This window comes from Megascapheus bottae, chromosome X (assembly GCF_031878675.1).
Source record: "Megascapheus bottae isolate mThoBot1 chromosome X, mThoBot2.hap1, whole genome shotgun sequence".
NCBI lineage: Eukaryota > Metazoa > Chordata > Mammalia > Rodentia > Geomyidae > Megascapheus > Megascapheus bottae.
The window spans coordinates 89742792-89760549 of NC_143547.1; the positions used below are offsets into that span (position 1 = coordinate 89742792).

General features: G+C 39.5%; 1 long non-coding RNA gene across 1 annotated transcript in view; it reads left to right on the forward strand.

Moving 5' to 3' along the window:
- LOC150041536 (uncharacterized) overlaps positions 1–17758 on the forward strand; it is a 33718-nt gene that overhangs the window by 3291 nt on the left and 12669 nt on the right. The window contains exons 2-3 of the long non-coding RNA XR_016533747.1: positions 10374–10435; positions 15470–15590. This is a non-coding gene — a long non-coding RNA (uncharacterized LOC150041536). The remainder of the gene's footprint in view (positions 1–10373; positions 10436–15469; positions 15591–17758) is intronic.

A 17758-nucleotide genomic window follows, 5' to 3' on the forward strand; every position in this document is an offset into this window, starting at 1 on the left:
GGGAAATATGTAGGGACTCTCACTTAATAGCTAAAAATATTATTACATTAACGATCAGCAAAATCAATGATTTTAGAGAATCTTATTTTTTTTTCAACTTTCTAACCATTCAGTTCTAAGATTTCTAGCTGGGTACTGGTGACTCAAGCCTGTAATCCTAGCCACTCAGGAAGTTGAGATCTGAGGATCATGGTTCAAAGCCATCCTGAGCACCAGGACCAGAGTTTAAGCCCTCACGACCAAAAAAAAAAAAAACCAAAAAACAAAACACCAAGATTTCTCTGTACCTGCCCGATAGGTCAGTACATTACTTTTTATCACATAATTCTCGTATTTTTCACATTTTTTGAGAAAAAAAGCTATTTGATATATTGTTGAATACTATCCTAGTTTCTAATTACATTGGTGGCTATGCAACAAAATATTCCAAAAAATAATAAAATCAAAGCTCCTTTGAAGTCTAGTTTGCTACACTGATATTAACAGTAAATGCTTATTTAAGAATGTGGTAGAAGGGGCCAGGAATTTGGCCTAGTGGTAGAGTGCTGCCTACCATGCACAAAGACCCAGGTTCGATTCCACAAACGTAGAAAAAAGTTGGAAATGGTGCTGTGGCTCAAGTGGTAGAGCTCTAGCCCTGAGAAAGCCCAAGAACAGTGCTCAGACCCTCAGTTCAAGGCCCAGGACTTTCAAAAAAATGTGGTAGAAGCTGGGCACGGTGGCTCACACTTGTAATTCTAGCTACTCAGGAGGCTGGGATCTGAAGATCTAAAGATCACAGTTCAAAGCCAGCCAGGGCACAAAAGTCTATGAGACTCATATTTCCAATTAACCACCAGAAAACTGGAAGTGGCGCTGTGGCTCAAGGAGTAGGGCGGTAGCCTTTAGCTGAAGAGCTCAGAGACAACTCCCAGACCCAGAGTACAAATCCCACGACTGAAAAGAAAATGTGGTAGAATGTTTGCCTAGCATGCACGAAGCCCTGGGTTCAATTACTCGGCACCACATACACAAAAAAAACCAGAAGTGTTGCTGTGGCTCAAGTGGTGAGTGCTAGCTCAAGGATAGTGCCCAGACCCTGAGTTCAAGCCCCAGGACTTGGGTGTGTGTGTGGAGGGGGCAACCTGTAATACGTTTTCTTTTTTGTCAGTCCTAGGGTTTAGACTATGGGCCTGGATGCTCTCTCTGAGCTTTTGTGATCAAGGCTAGTGCCCTATCAGGGACTTTCCTGTGGGGGTTAGCTTTGAACTGCTATCCTCAGATCTCAGCTGGGATTATAGACCTGAGCCATTAACATCTGTGAAAGAGGTTGCATTTTTCAAAAGTCATTGCTGCTACAATCTAAAATGTTGTTAAACAATATCAGTCACCTATCCACGTTGAAAATATTTCAAAACCTGGCTTCCAAACTGACACCAGGGTCTCATGCCTATGGTTTTACGTGCTCAGGAAGCAGAGATTGAGGGATCAGTGTCCAAAGCTAGACGAGGCTGAAAAGACCATGAGACTCTAATGTGCAATTAACCAGGAAAAGCCTTGGAGAAGAGATGTGGATTCAATGGTTAAGCCCCAGTCATGAATAAGATCTCTAAAGGTCAGCACCTAGGCCCTGTATTCAATACTTTCACCAAAGAAAGGAAGGAAGGAAGGAAATTTTTTGATTACTGTACCCACCTCCCACAAGGGAACTATCTAAAGCAGAGCACCCATGCCCTGTCTTCAATACTTTCACCAAAGGAAGAAAGGGAGGGAGGAAGGGGGAGGGAGGGAATGCCTTTTTTGATTACTATACCCTCCCCTCTAAACAAGTTCTGAACATTCCTCTATGAGAGCACAGAATTAATTTAAACGAATATTTTTTTTCCTCTTGGTACCTCCTAGTCTCATTTGGTTTAATTACCCCAACATCCTTTTTTGTGCCAAACTCTACTATACCAGTTACTTGATACCTACTATTCTACACTAATTTTTCAGTTTTTGTTGTGAAATAAAGAAAAATCAGCCAGGCAGCAGTGACTATAATCCTAGCTACACAGGAAGCTGAGATCTGAGTATCTCAGTTCAAGTCTGGCCTGGGCAGAAAAGTCTATGAGATTCCAATTAACTACTAGAAAACCAGAAGTGGTGCTGTAAAGGTTTAGAGTGCTAGGCTTGAGCTAAAGAGCTCAGGGACAGTACTCAGGCCCAGAGTTCAAGCCCCACAACTGACAAAAAATAAAAGAAAATAAGAAAAAAGAAAAGTCAAAACCAGTTCAAATTATTTTGAGGAACTGTTAAAGTTCTCACTCTAGTCAAAACTTAGAACCATGGCTATTGGCTCTTACCTGTTCATTTTTTCCGCATTATTCTGAAAGATGCACAGTTTCTGGAGCTGTACTGCCTCCTCTCTTCAACTGTGAGTTTCTTGTGCTTTATATCTCCCTGGATATGCTTCTAGAACTGTGACATCATAATAAGCTACATGTGACATGTACCACCTCCTGTCTTAAAGTGAAACACCACCTGCAAATATACTAATTTTTATTAACTTACATCAGTTAAACATTGAGGGATTTCATTGTCCCATTTCTATACATGTTTATAATATGTTCCAATCTATCACTCTACCTTCTGCCTTTTCTCCTTTTCTCCTTTATTAAAACTATTACAAGAGGCTTTTTTTCAATCTCTTGACTACATTACCCCCAGAGAAATTCCTTAGTTACATTTGTGTACTGTATTTATAAATATAAGACCCACTACCAGGAAAAACAAAACAAAACAACAAAACAGAAAAGAAAAATCTGGAGTCTCTAATCAACATGGGCTTCCTATTCAAATCAATAAAAAATATTCTCTATGAGAGGAGGCAAATCTATTTCAGTACAGAGGACTTAATTCAAAGCCTCACCTTCTCTCTTGGTTTTCTTTTTTTTTTGTCGTGGGACTTGAACTCTGGGCCTGGGCACAATCCCTGAGCTCTTAAGCTCAAGTCCTTATACCCTGAGCCACAGTACCACTTCCTGTTTCCTAGTGGCTGATTGGAGATAAAAGTTTCACAGACTTTAGTGTTCAAACTGGCTTTGAACCGTGATCCTTAGATCTCAGCCTCTTGCGTAGCTAGGGTTACAGGTGTGAGCTGCTGTGTCCGACTTTTGGTTTTCTTTGTTAAAATTAATTCATTGTTATGACAGAGGTGATGTACATAAGATATTACAATTATATGAGTCAAGTAATGAGCACATTTCCTTTCATATAATGTCATTCTCTCCCATCCTCTCAATGTCTCCACGTATGAGTTACACAGTTCACTTTCACTAGGGTCCATTCAGCTCCACTGCTGCACTTTCCTGCCTTATTTCTCAAGTTCTGTGTCCTTCCCCTCCCCATCCTCCTGAAGATATACACTTGAATATACCATACATAAGGAAGGAAAATAAGATGGAATCATCAAAAACTAAAAGCAAACAAAATTCAAAAATTAAACAAAAAAGAGGGCTCTTGTTTCCTTATTTAATGTTCTTTTATATATATATAATCATATATATAACATATAATTATGGTAATATAAAAAGACAAGTAGGCATTTCACTTTTGTGTTTCCCTCTTAAGAATATCCTCTTTTATCCCCTATGACCCAGCAATTCCACTACTTGGCATTTACCCAACCATCCAGAAACAAGGACATACTAAACCCACTAGCACAACAATGTTCATTGCAGCACTATTCACCATAGCAAAGATATGGAACCAACCTAGATGTCCCTCAGTTGATGAGTGGATCAACAAGTTGTGGTATTTGTACACAATGGAATTCTATGCTGCTGTCAGAAAGAATGACATCGCCCCATTTGTTAGGAAATGGAAAGACTTAGAAAAAATCATATTAAGTGAAGTAAGCCAGACTCAAAGGAACTTAGGCTCAATGGTTTCCCTCATTCGTCATAATCAGTAGAAACCTTGGGCTCTACTAGCAGAGATTTGCAATAGAGCAAAATCTTGATACATAAGGACATATAATGTGAAGCTAATTAAAAGGACCTCCAGGATAGTGAAACAAAAGCCATATAATGAATAATTGTTGTCCTTAATGTACTATGTTGTCTCTCATCTCCTTTGCTGTCCCTTGTTATCTCATATTGGTATAGTATCTCACTTTGTTATCTAATATATTGAATTTATTTGTATTTGGATATTTGAAATTTGATAGGGAAGGGGGGAAAACCAAGACGGGTGGGGGGTGTGGGGGGGGAGGGAAATGGGTACCAACACATGTGAAAGGGTATCAATGTATGTGAATTAACGCACCTTCTATCTGGCAAATATCATGTAACCCTTTTACTAATTACAATAAAAAAAAAGAAAGAAAAAAAAATATATCCTCTTTTAGTCTCATTGTGTGTGTATGTAGAATTGTGTATAATTTATCATATCCCAGTGTATTTTAGATCTAATTTCTGTATATCAGAGATAATATGTGTTATATGTCTCTCTCAGTATAACTTACCCACTTAACACGATTTGTTCTAGTTACATCCATTCCCCTGCAAATGAAATTATTCTTTTTAACTGCTGTGTAAAATTCGATTGTGTATAGGTACCACATTTTTTTTGCCAGTTCTGGAGCTTGAACTCAGGGCCTAAGAACAGATCTTGGGCTTTCTCAAGGGTAGAGCTCTACCACTTGAGCCACAGCACCACTTTCAGCTTTTTCTATGTATGTGGTTCGGGGGAATCAAACCTGGGTCTTCGTGCATGCTAGGCAAGCACTCTACCACTAGGCCAAACTCCTGGCCCCAAGTACCATATTTTTTTTTGATCCACTCATCTATTGTGAGGCATCTGGGCTCTTTCCATGTTTTATCTATTGTGAATAGTGAAGCAGTGAACATGGCTGTGCAGGGGTCTTTGTCATATTCTGGTGGCTCATAATGTTCTGGGTAGATGCCCAAGAGTGGTATGGCTGAGTCATAGGAAATGTCTATGTTTAGTTTTCTTTCTTTTTTTTTTAAGAACCTCCAGATTGTTTGCACTAATTTATATTCCCACCAATAGTGCAGTGGGGTTCCTTTTTTTTTTCCAACAACCCCTCCAATATGTTTTTTTTTGCATTCAGAATGTTGGTCAATCTAACTGTGGTGATATTAGATATTAGGTCTTTGTCTGGCAAAGATCTCCCAGTATGTTGGCTGTCTTTTTCATTTATAAACAATGTCTTTAGCTATGGAGAAACTGAAGTAGTCCCTCCTTTCAAGTCTCCTATCTGTTGTGCCCCTGGGGCTGTTTAAAAAGTTTCTCTTTATGCCTATAAGCTCTAATGTTTCTCCTACTCTCTCTTGCAGTAATTTCAGTGTTGAGTCTGATATTGAGGTCTTTGATGAATTTTTTGAGTTCATATTTTTGTGCATGATGACAAACAGGAATTCACTTTTATTAGTTTTCTGCATAATGCCCAATTTGCTGAACACCAATTATTGAATAAGCTTATGTTTTCTTCACAGTATATCTCTGGCTGTCCTATGAAATAAAGCCATATTTTTTCCGTTTAATTTTTTGGGGGCTCGAGATTTGGGGGGACTTGAACTCTGGGCTTAGGCACTGTCCCTGAGCTCTTCAGCTCAAGGCTTCTACCCTACATCTGGAGCCACAGCACCATGTCTGGTTTTCTAGTGGTTAATTGGAGGTAAGAGTGCAGTCCTCAAATCTCAACCTCCTGAGTAGCTAGGATTACAGGCATGAGCCTTCTTTTATTTTTTTGCCAGTCCTAGGGCTTGAACTCAGGGCCTGAGCATGGTCCTTGGGGTTTCTCAAGGGCAGAGCTCTACCACCTGAGCCACAGCAACACTTCCAGCTTTTTTCTATATATGTGGTAAAGAGGAATGGAACCTGGGTCTTTGTGCATGCTAGGCAAGCACACTACCACTAGGCCAAACTTCTGACCTTGACTTCTTCTAATTTTTTATTGTAAATTTGATGTATAGAGGGGTTACAGTTATGTAAGTCAAGTAGGAATTTTTTGTTTTGTTTTGTTTTGCCAGTCCTGGGCTTGAGCTCAGGGCCAGAGCACTGTCCTTGGACTTTTCTCAAGGCTAAAACTCTACCACTTCAGCCACAACACCACTTCCAGCTTTTTGCTATGTATGTGGCAATGAAGAATCAAACCTGGGTCTTCGTGCATGCTAGGCAAGCATATTACCACTAGGCCAAACTCCTGGTCTCTCTCTTTTTTTTCTTTGTCTTTCTCTCCTCCTTTCTTTCGTTTGCACCAGTTTTTGGTCTTGCACGCAGGGCTTGAGAACTGTCCTTGAGCTTTCTCAAGGCTGGGGCTCTACCACTTGAACCACAGCACCCCTTCCACCTTTTTCTGTGTACCAAGGAATCGAACCCAAGATCTCGTGCATGCTAAGCAAGCACTATATTGCTAGGCTATACTCGGGGCCCCTATTTCTATTTTTTTTTTTGCCAGTCCTGGGCTTGAGCTCAGGGCCTGAGCACTGTCCTTGGACTTTCTCAAGGCTAGAGCTCTACCACTTGAGGCTCAGCACCACTTGAGGCTTTTTTCTATGTATGTGGTACCGAGGAATCAAACCTGGGTCTTCATGCATGCTAGGCAAGCACTTTAACCACTAGGCCAAACTCCCGGCCCCTCCGGGCCCCTATTTCTATTTTAAGTGTCACCCCCTCCATCATTTCTCCCAGTTTTTCCTCCCCTCTCCCAAGTTGTAAAATTCATTTCCAATATAGTGCCTAGTGAATATCACTGCTTAATTACTTCACCCACTGTCCCACTATTTCTGTGCTTCCCCTTTCCCTCTACAAATCAGGTAAACTTACATACAAGACAGGAAGGTACAGAAATCAAAAACAGTGACAAGTAGGGGGAGGGAAACACAAAAAAATAAAATAAAATATCTCTATTTCATGGAGTTTATTCCAATAAGCATCATTTTATATGACCATATGTACATATAAAGCCCTATATATTAAAATGGGTGTTTATTCTTGAGATAAGCACTTTTTGTCAGGATAAGCCATTTTGCCAAGTATTTGCTTGTCCAGGACACGTCTTTAAAAGAAAAATCACACTAGTTCATGCGTGCGTGTGTGCGTGTGTGTATATGTGCATGTGCACATACATACCACAGCTTATGAAGGAATGCATGGGTTAAGCAAAGAAGATAGTGCTTGTTTCTAATACACTATTTCTAAAGTCCTGGTTTCCATTCACCATTTTCCCTATTCTATCCTGACTCATTTTCCCCTCAAATGACTTTAATCCCTACTGTCTTCTGAATTTTCTTGAGGCTAATTTTTTAAACTCCTGGCTACTGTTTACAACACCTCATTTCCTCAGTCTGCCTCAATTTGAAATTGGAAGTGTACTTTGTCATTTATTCATATTGCCATATGAATTTTAGGATTAACTTAAATCTTTTCCTACAAAAAGCCAATTAGGATTCTTTTTTCCTCTTTGCTTGGTCTTGAGCCTAGTGGAGGTCTGTGAGGTTCTTTTGCTCAATGCTAGTGCTCTACCATTTGAGCCCCAACTCCACTTCGAGCATTTTGCTGGTTATTTTGGAGATAAAAGTCTTACAAATATTCCTGCCTAGGTGGGCTTCGAACCACACTCCTCAGCTCTCATCCTAGCTAGGATTCCAGGTGTGAGCCACCTGTGCCCATTTTACTTGGTAAGTCCAACATCTGGGTCCATGCACAGGCAGATCTTCATACATTTCTTCCCTACATGTAGATTAAACTATCCTGTTTGTTTGCATGCCTTGCAACTTTTTGTTGACATTTGATCATTTCAGATAGCATATGGTAGACTACTCTGAATATGATGCAAGAGGACAAATTTAACTCGCCTGTCTTTTATGCTCCCTTTCCTTATTTCACAGAGAAAGCTTTTTCTGTTATCACACCATCTGTAAGACTCCTTGAACTGCCAAACTAACTTTTTTTTCATTGACTGCCCGAGTGCATGCATTGCTTCACTAGCTGGATGAATTAAGTTCAGGTCTCCTTGCAGGATACATTATTTTTAATAATGATAGTAATTTTTTGCCAGTCCTGGGCTTGAGCTCAGGGCCTGAGCACTGTCCTTGGACTTTCTCAAGGCTAGAGCTCTACCACTTGAGCCTCAGTACCATTTCTGACTTTTTTCTATGTATGTGGTACTGAGGAATCAAACGTGGGTCGCACTCTACCACAACCCCAAACTCCCGGCCCCATGGACACATTTTTTTCATATATTTTTTATTGTAATTAATAGAAGGATTACATGATATTTGCCAGATAGATGGTGCATTAATTACCATACATTGATACCCTTTCACATGTCTTGATCCCCATTTCCCTCCCCCCCACCCTCACCCTTCATCTTGTTTTCCCCCCTTCCCTATCCGATTTCAAATAACCAAATACAAATATATCCAATATATCAGATAACCAAGTGAGATACTGTAACAATATAAGATAACCAAGGGACAGCAAAAGAGATGAGAGATAACATAGTACATTAAGGACAACAATCATTCGTTATATGGCTTATGTTTCAATATCCTGGAGGTCCTTTCAATTAGCTTCATACTATATGTCCTTTTGTATCAAGGTTTTGCTCTATTGCAAATCTCTGCTAGGAGAGCCCAAGGTTTGTATTGCTTATGACAAATGAGGGAAACCATTGAGCCTAAGTTCATTTGAGAGGTCCTGAAATATTTACTAAGTGCCTGACTCCCTCCACACTAACTAGGCAAATTCTCTGAGCCATACATGAGTAGTGGGAATAAGGTCTATTTACCTGGTACTGAGAATACTAGCAGCTTTCCCTCCGTCCAGGTAAACGCCATACTATCTGGAAAATGACTGCTTTTTCTGAGCTATTTTCAAACGGTTTCCTTGACCTTCCTATTTGGATGTTCCATTGCTACCAATTAGTCTTACCACTAGCAATTAGTCTTACATCTATCTGTTAGCTTCTAGCAATTGCTGTGAATTACTAGTTTTGTGGTGATTTTTTGGCTTGGTTCTTTGGTGCCAGTTCTGGAGCTTACACTCTGGATCTCAGTGCTGTCCTGCCTTTAAGTTTTTTCAAGGCTAGCATTTGAGTCACAGCTCCACTTTTGGCTTTTTGGGTGCTTAACTGGAGATAAGTGTGGTGGATTTTCCTGCTCAGGCTGGCTTTGGAGCACGATTCTCTATTTTCAGCCGAATAGGTAGGATTACAGACATGAGCCATCAGAGCCTGACACTTGCTTGACTTTTTCACTAAAAGACAGTACTCCACCATTTGAGCCAAGCCTGCACTTATGTCTACTTTTATTTTTGGGTCCACCATAAGGCTTGAACTCCGGTCCTGGGCGCTTTCCCTGAACTCTTCAGCTCAAGGCTAGTCTCCACCACTTTGAGCCACAGCTCTGCTTCTCGTTTTCTGGTGGTTATAATTGGAGTTTCAGGGACATTTGTGCCCACGCTGGCGTTGAACCATTATTCTCAGACCTCAGCCTCCTAAGTAGGTTTCCTGCTTGCTCTTTGGAGAGATGATTTTTTCCAATATCCTCTCTTGCCTTCTCAAACTATTTCACAGCTTATGACATCTAACTTAAAATAGTAACGTTAGCCAACATTTTTTTCTCGTTCATGTAAGAATGGAACGCTCAGGCTAGGCCACTATAAAATAATTTACATGGTGTGTGTGCATGTGCACTGGTACTGGGAGTGGAACTCAAGGCTTGGGACCTGTCCCTCAGGCATTTTAAACCTCCTGAGCCATAGCTCCACTTCTGTCCTTTGGTGGCTATTTGGACTTTCCTGCCTGGACTATGTTGGAATTGCAATCTTCTGATCTCAGCCTGTTTAGTAGCTAGGTCCACAGGTGAGCCACTGGCACACTGAGACTAATTTTTAAATAGTAACTGCTCATAGTTCCTAAGGATACAGAAGTATCCCTGTGTTCCCTCCAAAATTCACATATTGAAACCTAAAGCCAAAGGTAATAAATAAGACATGAGACCTTTCTGGGGTAACTAGATGAGTGTTCCCCTCTGGGAATGGGATTCATGTCCTGCTAAAGTAGTTAGCCCTCACTATATACCAACTCTGATATGACTTGCCACGCTACAAAACCTATGCACAAGTTCTACTCTTTGGAAATTACCCAGTATAAAACATTTTGCTATCCTACCATGGATCACACTAAAGTGGATATATTTTACTGGTATTTTCAAAGAACGTGTTAGGAATTCACACACACACACACACACAGTTTATTTAATTTCTATTTCTTAGATTTTAAAGGTTATTCACTTTGCCTCATTTGTTTGAACTTTTGATTATTAACATCTACTGAGTCACTATGTGGCTTACATTAATCTTCATACCTTTTTTTAATACAGCCATTTGAGTAAGAAGCCTCCCTCTAAATAAAGGATCAGCAAGAGTAATGAGAACATATTTGGTGAGTTGTCTTTATTTCTTGGATATTATGTAAGTTCCCTTTTAATTTCTGAGACAAAGGAAATACAAATCATGTTAATTTAAATCCTGTAATGTGTTCATATTAATTATTCTAAACTCCAAGGAACACAAATGTAGGCTCCCTAAATATGCAGCATTTTAATAAATTTAAAAATTGTAGGGGCCGGGAGTTTGGCCTAGTGATAAGAGTGCTAGCATGCACAAAGGCCCGGGTTCAATTCCTTGGTACCACATACAGAGAAAAAAGCCAGAAGTGGTGCCAAGGCTCAAGCGGTAAAGCTCTAGCCTTGAGTTCAAGCCCAGCACTGGCAAAAAAAAATGTGTGAGCTGGGTGCCAGTGGCTTACTCCTGTAATCCTAGCTACTCAGAAGGCTGAGATCTGAGAATTTTGGTTCAAAGCTAGCCAAGGAGGGAAAGTCTGTGAGACTCTAAACTCCTCAAAAAAAAGCCAGAAGTGGCGCTGTGCCTCAAGCGGTAGGGTGCTAGCTTTGAGCACACAGAGGCCAGGGGATAGCACCTAGGCCGAGTTCAACCTCCAGGACTGGCAATGAAGCAGTGATACTCACATAGAAATATGTTGAAAATTAACTTTACCATTTCAGGATGGGGGAAAGTTGGGGAGTGGTAAAGTGGGATACCTTATGTATGTAACTGGAACTTTTCTGTGTATTACCTTGACAATAAAATAAGTACTGAAAAAGTTCATGGGCATATTTGTACGAATACTGGATTCTTGAGTAGGTAATTTCAACTACATTATATGCCAATACCTCTTCTATGAGAAATTATATGAATCTAGAGTAGGGTAAAACTTTCAGTGAGGCTCTTGCCTTCTCCAAAGTTCTAACGTGTGACCTGAAGGACATGAAGATAACAGACATAAATAAAATCACCTTTTTATTAGCTGGAAAGCAAAAAAATTAGCTCTATTGGCAAGATTTACAGATTTGGTGTAATTTCCACCATGATCTATAATGATAGTTTTTACAGCAATTGAATAACAGCTGATCATAAAATTCATAGATATCTGAGTAGCCAAAACAATCTTAAGAACATCAAAGTTGAAAAGTTATTCCTTGGATTCAAGCCTCATTCCCATATGCCTGTAATCCTAGCTACTCAAAAGGCTGTGATCTGAGGAAACTCTGTGAGGCTCTAGTCTTCAATGAACTATTAGAAAACTACCAGAAGTGGTGCTGTGACACAAAGTGGCAGAGCACTAGCCTTGAGCAAAAGTCAGAGACAGTACCCAGGCCCTAAATTCAAACCCAATCATGGACAAAGAAAAGAAAAAAATACTAAAAAAAAAACTACTATAATAATCAAAAACAGTAGTGTTGCCAGGAGCTGGTGGCTCACATCTATAATTCTAGCTACTCAGGAGGCTGAGATCTGAGGATGGTGGTTCAAACCTAGCCTGGACACTAAAGTCCATGAGACTCTTATCTCCAGTTAACCACCAGAAAACCAAAAGTGTCACTGTGGCTCAAGTGGTAGAGTGATAGCGTTGAGCTGAAGAGCTCAGGGACAGGGCCCAGGCCCAGAGTTCAAGCCCCAGGATCAACAAAAACAAAACAAAACAAAACAACAAAAAACCAGTTGTGTCACGAGAGTAGACATAGAGACCAGTGAAATATATTTAGCAAAGTTACCAAGCACACTTTGATTATCCACATATCAAAAGATCCAGTTTGAACATTACATCATAAGTAAGCTCAAAATTTAACAAAGTTATTGGGTGCCCAGTGGCCTACTGGTAGAGACCTATAATCCCATCTACACAGGAGGCAGAGGTAAAGAAACTCATGGTCAAAACTGACACCAGGCAAAAATCTTACACTATCTGGGGGGAAATAAAGCAAAATCGGTTGGGATGTAGCTCCAGTGGTAGAGTGATTACCTCACAAGTATAATGGAATAGGTTCAAACCAAAGGGAAATGTATCAGTCAAAGCTAAAACTGTAAAAAAATTACAGGAAAATATAATGGTAAAATTTCATGTCATTGGATTTTTGCAGTGATTTCTTGAATATGCTGCCATATTCAAGAATGGGGGGGGGTCGGCCATGGGGTTTGAACTCTGGGCCTAAGCACTGTCCCTGAGCTCTTCAGCTCAAGGCTAGCATCTACCACTTTGAGACACAGCACCACTTCTTGTTTCCTGGTGGTTAATTGGATATAAGGGTCTCAGGGAATTTCCTGCCTGGGCTGGTTTAGAACTGGGATCCTCAGATCTCAGCCTCCTGAGTAGTTAGGATTACAGGTGTGAGCCACCAGCTCCCAGGTTTCACTAGAATTTAAGTTACTTCCATTACAGCTATGATTAATAAGATGAGACAGCTAGCAGAATAAGAGAAATCATTTTCAAACAAGTTATATGAAAATGTTCTAATATTCAGAATATTGACAGTAGATTTATATAGATGTTTCTTACTAGAATTTATACAAATTCCCAACAAATACATGAGAACAGAAATATACATTAAAATTAAGTAATGATACCATTTCAAAGACTAAATTGGTTTTTTTGTTTGTTTTTTTTTGGTAGTTCTGGGATTGAGCTCCTTGAATTTAATACCTTGTACTTACTAGGCCAGCCACGCCTCCAACCTAATTCAACAATCCTACCACACTTTACAAAAGATGGAAATACACCATTATACTCAATTTGTATTTTCATATGGACCTTCTTACCTTCGGCCTGGGATTGGCCTAGTACAATTACTCTGTGGTAGCTGCAGTTATAGACATGTGCGGACCAACCCAGCCAGATTGGATTTTTACTTAAAAAAGGGTAATACATATATTAGCAAAGATGTGGAGGAAAATCAAACCTTCTCAAACTGAATGAAAAACTGTACAATTAGTATGGAAAGCAGTTTTCTTGGTTTTGTTTATTTGAGCAGGAAGGGTAGAAGCAGACCTCTTGCAGGCTGGCTCCTTGGCTCTTCAGGGGCACTAGTGCCATCATGGAGTAAGAATGTTAGAAATCCTCAAGCAGATAATATAGCAAGTCACACCTTTGAAGTAGCTGGAGCCATGGAATACCCAACAGACACAACACAAACATGGCCTCCCAACAGATTCTCTGCAACCAGGCAGGAGTAATGTGCAACAGCAGAGTCTTGATGTGAGAATTATAGGAGAAATTTGGCAGTATCTCATTTCAACTTTATGGTCAAACAGTAACATGTTTTTATAATACTGTATATGAATAATGTGCACATTATATTTAAAATATATACTATATTTGTATATATATATATATATCATGGTCACACACCAGCTATTACCAATTTTTAAAATTAAAAAACATTTTTTTTGCCAGTTGTAGGCTTGAGCTCAGGGCCTGAGCCCTGTCCTTGGGCTTTCGTAAGGCTAGAAATCTACCCCTTGAGCCACAGCAACACTTCCAGCCTTTTTCTATGTATGTGGCACCAAGGAATCGAACCCAGGTCTTTGTGCATGCTAGGCAAGCACTGTACTCCAGGCCCCTAGCAATTTTTTTTAAGTGAGAGTCATAGGAAGCATACTAAAGGTAAACTTCCCGTTGAACAGGCTTATCCTTTATACTTGACAGAAATCAAAGAAACCCAAAACCAACAGCCCAAAAATAATTGATGAAGTTTTCCTAACTCAGATCAAGAGTAAAGAAGGCACAAACATCCTTAAGTCCTTCATTTTGCTTAGAGAACATTTTTCTAGTATTGTCCACATGGGAAGAACAGAGGACCATGATTTTCTGGCAGCCAGTTAGGCAGTTTAGGCCCCCAACTCTAACAGGGTAAGAAAATTCCAAATAGCTTTGAAATCATTTGGTACAACATAAGACAGATACATGGGCATCTTGTTTGCTGCCAGCAGCCTGTCTGCCTGAACTCAAAATTTTGTATATTCCTGAAATGATGTGAAAAAAAAAAATAAGGAACAAAAAACTCAAATTACCCTTGGCAAGAAAAAAAAACAAATGAACACACACACACACACACACACACACACACACACACACACACACACACAGCCACTACTTAGAGCTTTGGGAAAAGGTGAAATGGCCCAGCTTTTAGCCCAAGTGGTTTCCAAGGTTTTTTAGGACACTTCTGCCAACTGCTATGCCTCACAGAAAGACGATAAGGGTGCATGTCTTGTAGAAACTATATCCGCATGATGGCAGTAGTGTGCCACAGAAACGCCAGAATGACTCTCTTGGCGTATTCCTCCCGCCCTTCCTGTTTGTAAAAAATTCCCCACTGCATAGAAGTAAAACTCCAAGTCTTAGAATAAAGATTTCTCTTTGATATCAATTGGATAGCTAATGCTAATCTAAAAAAGGTGTCACAGTTACCAAAGATTCTATGAACATTTGTGTGTTTTGTGTCTTCTTTTTAAAAAGCCAAGGGGCAGAGGAAGCACAGATCATATACCAGATTCCTGAATACTGCCATCATGTGTAAGTAGTTTCAGAAATCCCACTCCAGGAGTATTTGCCCCCGAGAACACACAAATCAGCTGTGGGAAGTAGACCCCTTTAAGAAGCCAAATGGCTCACAGGAACTCAGGAAGCTGAAGTCTGAGGAACCTGATTCAAAATCAATAACCCCCCCAAACCTGAGCAAGAAGCTCAATGACACCATACAAGAGAAATTTAAGAGAAAATAAAAAAAATCTGGGAATCAGTGCAGTCTGACAAAGTTATGTTAACACTTCTCTCTGGGATCATAATAGGAGTTTAAAAACATAGATTTGCCTTTCAAGCGACTTTTCCTATTGCTCACAATTGCCCCACGACTTCCTGTTGTCCTTGTCTATGACAACTAGGGGGTTCGCTCCAGGTGTCCCCACTCTCCTGGTTCTGTGTCAGCATGCTTGCAGTTGTCCAGACCACCTTTTGGACTAAGGAGAATGTTAAAGTGGCTTCTAAGGCTATTTAGGACACCCTTTCCACTAATTACTATGTCTCAACGTGAAAGAAACTAACGACACACCTCTGTACAGACTATTTCATCTCTTATAGAAACTGTATCCACATGGTGGCACTAGAGCTCCACAAGAGCGGCAGAACCACCATTTTGGCTTGTGCTCCTCCCGCCCTTGTGATATGAAAAAAAGAAGACCTTGTACACTTCAGGAATTGGGTTTGTACTGATATTTTTGCTCCTTTTACAACTGAAACCTAAATACACTTTCCTCCATCAGAGAAGATGATGAAATGTGAATTTTAAGTATATCTATAGCTAAGCCTACCAAATCCCAGGCACTCAGGACTTTTAGATCCTAGGATGTCAATTCTTAGCCAGCTTGGGCAGGCCAGCACCAGACTCTTCTCTCCAATTAACCACAAGAAAAAAACTTAAAAAGGGGCATCTGTGGCTTACATGCTAGACCACTAGCCACAAATTCAAGCCCTAAGACCAACACGCACACACACACACATCAAAACAAAAGAAGATGTATATCAGTTACAATTTCAAGAAGCAATTATGGGCCAGGAGTGTGGCTTAGTGGTGGTAGAACTCTTGCCTAGCATGCTGGAAGCCCTGGGTTTGATTCCTTCATACCACATACACAGAAAAAAGCTGGAAGTGGTGCTGTGGCTCAAATAGAGTGCTAGCCTTAAGCAAAAGAAGCTCAGGAACAGTTCCTCCGCCTTCCACCCCACCCTTCCAAAAAATGAAGAAATTGTGTGTGCTCACAATATATTAGCTAAAATGGCTTTAGATGAGGAAGTGATCAGATAGGTAACACTTGGGTTACGCAGTTTTTAAAATGAGAAGTAATTTTAAGCCCTTTTATCGGTTTTTATTCTTGAAACTGATAGCAATATAACATTATTTGGGAAAGTCTGGGGAGGATGGAAGAGCTGACATGGATCAAAATGTATTTATAAGTTGATTTCTTGAATTAAAATTCCTTTGCACAACTACTTACAGGTAAGAAAAAAGAAAATAAAAATATAACCTAAACACTTAATCACACTTATATTTATGAATACTTCACAGTGTAACTATGTTTGTTTATATGCAGATACTCAAGGCCAGGGTGCTATCCTTTATTTTTTTCACTCAAGGCAATGTAACTAATTTTTGTTTAAGATTCACATTGGTATTTGGACTACTATCTGTAATGATTCCTTAGAAGAAGTTTCAATAATACCTGAGTCAAGTAAATACTTCCACATCTAAATAACTCCTGGTTCCAGGTAATGATCTTAGGCTGTAATTGACAGCTTCACAAAACACACATGTTCCTGCAAAAAGCCACTCACTGAGTACTTTCTTCTGTACATTTTGTCAATATTATGACAGAAAATCCATTCATATCAAGTGGAGTTCTGCTGACTGTTCAAGAGGGGAAAAAAAGAGACCCAAATCCTAAAATTTAAAAGCAAGTACTGAGAGAAAACAGGATGAAGATTAAAAATGAGGCATAAATTATGAATGCATATTTTAGACCCTCTAAATTTAAATGTTCATTAAGTATATAGATATCAATAATAGATTAATAGATAAATGGATAGATACATGATGTTGATTAATTAAATAAGAAAAGGTTTTTTAAAAAGCAGCATAAAGGATGCAATGACATTGATTTGATTTAAATCAGATGGGAGACTCATAAAAATGGAATCTAAGTAACTTGTTAAATTTGTGCATTATCTTGACAGATTTCCAAAATACTTCTCTATTTGAAGACATCATGATGCTAGTTCAGTAAATATCATATTTGTTCACTTTACCAGATGTTAAAGACTTGAGAAAATGTTTTATAGCTGGCAACTCATCTAATACTGGAAAAATCTTTCAGATATGTTTGGATAACATCATTATTTTAATTAAATTGAAATATAATATTTCACCACAATAAAAAAAAAAGAGAGAGACCCAAGGAAGCTGGCATTTGACTTTGAATGAAGTCTTCCAGATCTAATCGGACTTGATAAAAGCCTTGCATATGACTTCATATATGACAAACTTATAAGATGCTGACTTCAAAAGAAATTTCATTCTTTCACTTGTCTATGAATGTTACAAAATATTCATGTATTTTGTAAGTCATTTGAAAAATCTGAAGTAAGTGGTTTTAGACCTAAGTTTGTTTCAAGTTTGGCTACACATGGACAATAAGGCAAAACAGCATCACTGTGAACATCCACCAATCCCGGGCACAACTAAGGCAGCCATATGGATGGTGCCTTTCTTTGGTTTTCTTTGCAGATGGGGTGTCACTTGTGGGCATTCCTGCAGCGCTACTGCCATTGTAAAGGAATAGTCTCAGTATAATATAAAGCCTCATGAGTGCTAGC